Source organism: Hemicordylus capensis, chromosome 2 (assembly GCF_027244095.1).
Source record: "Hemicordylus capensis ecotype Gifberg chromosome 2, rHemCap1.1.pri, whole genome shotgun sequence".
NCBI classification, from domain to species: Eukaryota; Metazoa; Chordata; class Lepidosauria; order Squamata; family Cordylidae; genus Hemicordylus; species Hemicordylus capensis.
In genome coordinates, this window is record NC_069658.1 from 258,058,797 (window position 1) to 258,065,818 (window position 7,022).

A 7,022-nucleotide genomic window follows, 5' to 3' on the forward strand; every position below is an offset into this window, starting at 1 on the left:
GGGTTAGGGTTAGGGTTAAGCATTCTATTGTTGACAACTTGTCATGCCAATTTTGCCGTCTTCTGTTACAAGCTGTCAAACAAACAAACAAACAAAAAAGCTCTCTCGCCTCCTCTTCAGCTGGGGATGTGATTGGTTGGATAAAAAACCCGGAGCAAGTGGTGGAAACGCACACAGGAAAAAGATCTGCTTGATTGAGGAGAGGAGTCGACCCTATGTGAACTGTCCATTTAATACCCCAAATTAAACATCTGTGAATCTGCTGCAAAGCAGTTTCGCTCTTCAGATAACCCACAGCATGAAGCCATGTGTGAATTACTCCCAGGTTATATCTCCTGTGTAATCAACCATACACACCCAGCATTTACATCTGATAGTCAAGATAGCTCTACAGAGGTCATGCCGGGTGAGTAAAACTACCCTCCAACTTCCCAATTCCACCCTCAATCCTGCTATAGAGACCCTAACCAGAGATCCTCTCTTTAGCCCTAACCATCCCTATTTGAATCTGTCAGTTAACTCCAACTGAATTTTATAACCACCTGTTCATTCCATTCCAAAGCCCCTCCTTTAGGAATTCTCTCTAGTGGAGGTTCTTAAGTTTAAATTCTTCTTGATTGACAGTAATTATTAGCCAATCAACACATCAACAGCAGTTTAATGACTAGAAACTTTGTAGATGACACCAGAGGTGCTCTAACGCCCTAACTTGGGGACCTGGCCCATGGCCTCCAAGGTCTGGGGGGGGGCATCCAGTGGACCGGGGGGCAGCCCTCCGGGGGGCCTCCTGCCACTAACCCAGGCCCGCCGCACCGGGCCACACGGCAGTTATCTTACTTTAATTACTTTACTTTAGTCGCCAATGTGTGGGGTGTGGGGGGATGAGACGAGCAGGCCTCCCTCTGCCACAGCAGCGGCCAGAGAGGCTGCTGGGCCTGCCTGTTTGGCCCTGCCCAGCAGTCCTTGCAAAATGTTAGGTGCTCCAGCGCACTTGTGCAGAAAGGAGCGCCTCACAGTTTGCAAGGACAGGCAGCCAGGCCCAATTCCAACTATGCTAACACATGGATTTCTCTATTGTTTTTGATGGGCTGTTCTAATTTCTGGCCCATATGGGGGAAAATTATTATTATTATTAATTCGATTTCTATACCGCCCTGCCAAAAATGGCTCAGGGCGGTTTACACAGAGAAATAATACATAAATAAGATGGATCCCTGTCCCCAAAGGGCTGACAATATAAAAAGAAACATAAGAGAGACACCAGCAACAGTCACTGGAGGTACTGTGCTTGGGTGGATAGGGCCAGTTACTCTCCCCCTGCTAAAAGTTCTTTGGCATCAGTAATGGATGTTCTGTCCAGAATCAGATGGGGGCTCTGTAGCTGTGCAGTTCATCTGCTCACAGGATGATGGTGTTCAGTCTCTTCTTCTGGAAGGGAATGTTTTCCCTGTAAAGCAGGGGTGCACAGCTCAAATGCCCCAGTAGGGAGGAACCAACCATGAGTTGGCAGGGGAGGTCAATTTTCAGCACATTATTACATTAAAAATATAAATATATATATATATTAATGAAAACGAGGGGGCAGAAAGTTGGCGTCAGGGGGAAAGGTGAAGGGAAAGAGGGATGAAGGATGGTGTCAGTGGGCTCCGACCCAAAGGTAGGGCCAGTAAGATAGGTAGGTGTGTTGGCACCAGCTGGTGTCCAACATGTTCAGGGATTTGGAGGCAATAAGCTCAGACCAGTGTAAATGCCGAAAGAAGTTTTATTAGATAGAGCTAAATAAAACCTAAGAGGGTTCGAGAACAAAAGATATATGGTATGTCCCTTCTCCAAGTTGTCAGGAACCCTGGATGACAACGGTGGATGGACCCCCTTGAAATCTGGCTGCGTAGCACCTCCCTGGGTCTTTAGGTCTACACCAAGGTTCCAATTACTGGGTAGCTCTGCTGTCTTTCTTATACTTTTACAAAACTGATAAGCACCACCTGGAAATGGGCTGCTGCTTATCAGCAGCCTGTGTAAGACCCAAACACTTGACCAACGGCCAAGTACATTCCAATCAAGATACCATTCTTGGCTGCACATCTTCCCATCCTCCCGATCTCAGGTGGGTGATTAGAGAGTATGTTTTTAAGTAAACCTTATCTTTGCCTTGCTATACTAATTAGTACAAAGATATAAAATTCAAAATATGAGTACAGGGATACAGGAGGTTACACGGTCCTCAGTGAAAAACAGGATTACAAGGTTACAAAAGTTTAAACTGAAATGCATTATGTATATGAGTATAAGAAATCTATAAAATCCTACATGTGCAAAGAGAAAAAGGGGACCACACTACTAAACCTCCTCGCCATATCTTCCACAGTGCCACTACACTTGGTAGAGGGGCATATGGTCTCAAGTGGCCAGCTGCATTGAGTCAATGCTACTTATCAGTGGGACAGACCAAGAACTTTTCACTGTTCCTGCTGTTGCTGCAGGGCATTCCTTTCTGTGGACCAGCAAAAAAGTCCCTGTTGGCTGGACCTGGGCCCCAGGACCCAGATGCGTAACCAGGGTGGGGCAGGCAGGGCACATGCCCTGGGTGCAGCTGAAGGGGGCACAAAGTGCCTGCCATGCCCCGCCCCCCAATTTCTTTTTAATTCCCCCCCCCCCCCCGAGTCCAGACCGGAGGCGCCCCCTCCCCCTCCTCCTCCCCCCCTCGGGTCCCAAATCCCCATTCAGCCATGATACTTCCTGGGTGGCTCTGGGCCAGTCACTTCTTTATTAGCTTAACCTACTTCACAGGGTTGTTGTGAGGAGAAACCTAAGTATGTACTACACTGCTCTGAGCTCCTTGGAGGAAGAGCAGGATATAAAATGTAAATAAAAATAATAATGGGGATGTGAGTGTGAGTGCACTATATATTGTGAAGTCTGTGTGTGTGTGTGTGTGTGTGTGTGTGTGTGTGTGTGTGTGTGTGTATCAGTGAGGGATCCATTTTAAAATCTTGTCTCTGGGCCCACTTTAACCTTGCTATGCCCCTGCTCTCTCTTTCTGGGATTTCCTTCCCCCTATGCTTGGTAAAGTTATCTGAAAGATGGGTGTCAGATGTTTCTGTTGGGAGTGAAGGACTTTGCGCTGTCTCATGTCTCAATGACAGAGGGGGGCCGACTAGTGAGTCAGACAGCTAGAGGGGTAAAGGCACTGGTCATTTCTCCTCTCTACTGCTCTGACACTATCCCTTTGGTATGTAGATTACTACTCTTAGGGAATGACTTCCTTCCTGCCACTTCCTCTTCCTCTTTCTTTTCTTCTCCCTTCAACACCCATGCTCCTCCCTCCCTGCAGAGATCTTATCTCTCCACTTTACTATCTAGAATGGAGTTCACTAATAAAGACTCCTTATATTGACTTGAAACTATGAACTGGCTCCAAGTTATTTTACTTTCAGCATACACACATGCCTGGGCAGACTCCGCTGTGTTGTGCCTCAGTGCACTATGTTGTAATAGAAGGCTATCTCTTACCAGAGAGAATTCCCAACAGTTTTGACAGGGGTGCAATTTCAATGCTTGCCCTCGGCGCTATTTTCCCAAGATATGCCTCTGCCGGGGCCTTATGCTATGCAGGCCTACTGCAAAGGATCAAATTTGCAGCTTGGGAGTACTCTTAGATCCAGCTTTGGAAACACACTCGGAGTGTTTCCAGATAAAGAAATATTCTAAAATATTCCTGTTAGAAAACAGGAATTCTCACTTTTCTACTACCATTTTCATATAGAATACAGGAGACCCCTGTTATCTGCAGCTTCATGGATTGAGGATTCACATATCCATGGTCAGGTCTTATGGACCTGGCTTCCATAACCACAGGGGCAAAAATAGGCTATTTTTACCCATCTGTGGTTCCTGGGCACCTGAAAATGGCCTCTGTTGTCATTTCCAGACCGGTGGCAGTGTGGAGCCATTTTGTGGCTCAAGTTTACAATAATAATAACCCCTTTGACCTTGCTCATCATGGGCTACGATCAGGCAAAAGCAACCATCATTATAGACATTGAGCACCAAACCGATCTCAGCAGGGTCCCAAAATTTCGTATCAGTGACAGGTGTAGATATTCTGCTTCTCCATCAGCATACCTCACTCACCTGGAGGTTCCAAAGCACAGAAGGGTGTTCACTTTGGCTCTCTGTCATGGCCTCCTTTCAGCAGTGCTAGAAGGCTGTTATAGAAAGACCCCATTTGCAGAGTGCCTATGCCCCTGTGGCCTAGGGCAGATTGAAACTACTGAGCATGTTCTCCTCTACTGCTTGTTCTATAGAGACATCCGTGCCTCCCTCATCCTTCCATTGCTAAGCAAATATTCAGGTCGTCCAAGCCAATTCTACAGCTCCTTGATACTCTCTGACTCTAAGCCTGCCATCACATATAGCGTCGCCAGGTATTGTGCAGCTGCGATCAGCATGCGTCAGTGGATGACAGGCAGTGAGTCCTATCAGCCTTAACTGACTCTCGGTGACTTTGGGCAGGCCCTGCAATTGCTCAAATGCCTCCCTTTTTACTGCTCCTTATCACCTTTAATCTGGCTGTTTTCCAGTTTTATTACTTAAGGTTTTATATATTTCTGTCTTCTCGTGTATTTTAACTTTATTACATCCATTTTATGCCCCCCCCCCCTTTTATGCCTTTCATGCATTTTTATGACTTTTACTATTTCTCAGGTGTTCAGGCCCTCATGCTTTTGGTGCATTATCTACTATTTTTTTTAGTATTTTTAGTCCTTTTAGCATTAATATGTACATTTTATATGCAATCACTTTTTATCTACTCTCACTTTTAACATGTAATCACCCTTATACTTTATGCTGGTCTGTGACCATAATAAAGACCATAATAAAGACCATATGGTCTGTGACCATAACAAAGATTGAGAGTGAGACAATAATAATACTAAGGTGGTGTAAGGGTGATGAGATATGCATTTCCACACTTCAAAGCTTTTTTCAATGACCACCTTTAAAGCGCAGTTGAAAGTTGCGAGTTTTAAAGTTTAAAACATTCAAAAGTTTAAAAAAATTCAAAAGTTTAAAAATTTAACCACAGATTTAGCAAAATAGCAAACGTTTTGATGGAAGACTATACAGTGCTATACAAAGTGCTATACAAAGACTATATCAGTGCTATACAAAGGTGGCTGAGGTTTTGTTGTTAAATACAACTCTACACCATGATTCAGCTAAAGAACTGAAGGCAATCAACCTATCCTGCTCCCAATATCACATACTGGGGGTGGGGGACAGTGGAAGGAGGGAAAAACTATCTATCTATCTATCTATCTATCTATCTATCTATCTATCTATCTATCTATGGGTTCTCTGATTTTTCATTTCCTCGCATCTGTCTCCACTGCCAAGGTGAATATCTTTGTATTCATGGCAACCACCCTTGAGCATCAGGCTGTTCCCTGGTCAATGGCACATTTCCTACTCTATTCAGCTCCCTGAACACCTGATCAATGTTATCTTTAGATTTGGTGATAATTATTATGTCATCACTGTACCTCCTGTACAAAACTACATCTTGAGTGATACATTTCCTCTCAATGGAAAACATATAACTTATGACCAGGAGTGAGACCAAATAATTTCCCATGGCCAAGCCACATTTCTGCTCATAGCATTCTGCACTAAAGCTAAACACATTACATTGTAGACAAGCTTCTATTAAACCTTCAATGTCTTTAATAGTGACACCATAACACTAAATTTCCTGCTTATTGTCTCACAATAGCTGTCTTAGACTTTTCCTTGCTCCCTCATTATCCAAGACTCTCCATATGTAATTCACTATCACTATTCCCCATATTTTGTAATGCTTCCAACATCTGTTTGGAAGATGTTGGAAGCCACCTTTATATAGCATTGAGGATGATGTCTTACATCCAAACGTTTGTTATTTTGCTACAGCTGTGGTTTAGTTTTTTTAGTTTTTAAACATTTGAATGTTTTTTTTATTTTTGAATGTTTTAAAGTTTAAAGATTTTAACTTTCAGTTGTGCATTAAAGAAGGTCATTGAAAAAAGCTTTGATAGTAATCTATATATATAATTCTCCTGGGTGTGCCCAGGGAAAATGTGTCCCGGCAGCCCAGCTGATTGGCTGGGCTGCGGAGGCGCCTGATTGGCTGGCGGGGCACCCAGGAGAATTGGACCGTGGAGGCAAGGCCGTGGAGGCAAGGCGGTGGAGGGCCAGCAGCTTCGGTCCGCACCTGCCTGGAGGCAAGGACATGAGGTGGGGGTGGGGGGAGAAGGGGGTGGGGAGAGAAGGGGCTGGCTACCTCTCTGGAAAGTGGTGGCAGCGGGAAGAGCCCAGGTGCAGAGGAGGAGGCGGCCGACCGGCATGCGAATGAAGCCCCGCCGGCATGAGGAGGCGGCCGGCAGCATGCAAAGCCCCGCGGCTTGAGGAGACGGCGGGCGAAGCCCTGCCGGCCTGAAGGAGTGGCCGGTGGGCGGGTGAAGCCACATCATCATGAGGAGGCGGCGAGCAGGCAAAGCCCCATCATTGTGAGGCGGCGGCAGGCGAGCGGGCGAAGCCCTGCCGGCCTGAAGAGGTGGCTGGCGGGCGGGCGGGCAAAGCCCTGCTGGCCTGAGGAGGTGGCTGCCATTGTGAGGTGGCGGTGGGCGGGTGGGCGAAGCTCCCGTCGGCCGGCCTGAGGGGGTGTGGCTGTCCAGCAGGCGAAGGCCACTGGCTTGAGGAGGCGCGGCCAGTTGGGACGAGGTGGTGGAGAACCAGGGGTGGGGGGAGAGGTGGCTGGCCCCAAAGAGGCAGGCCTCAAAGACTGGCAAGCAGCTCTCGGTGGGCCCGACAGATGGCGGCACTTGGCCCGCTGGCGGCGGCCGCCACAGCGGTGGCGCTTGGCCCACCGCCGGCGGCCGCACTCGGCCCACTGGCGCCGGCGGTGGCGGCCGCAGCACTCAGCCCCGCCAGAGACTGGGGGGGGGGAGAGAGGTAGCCGGCCCCAAATTGTGGCCACTGAG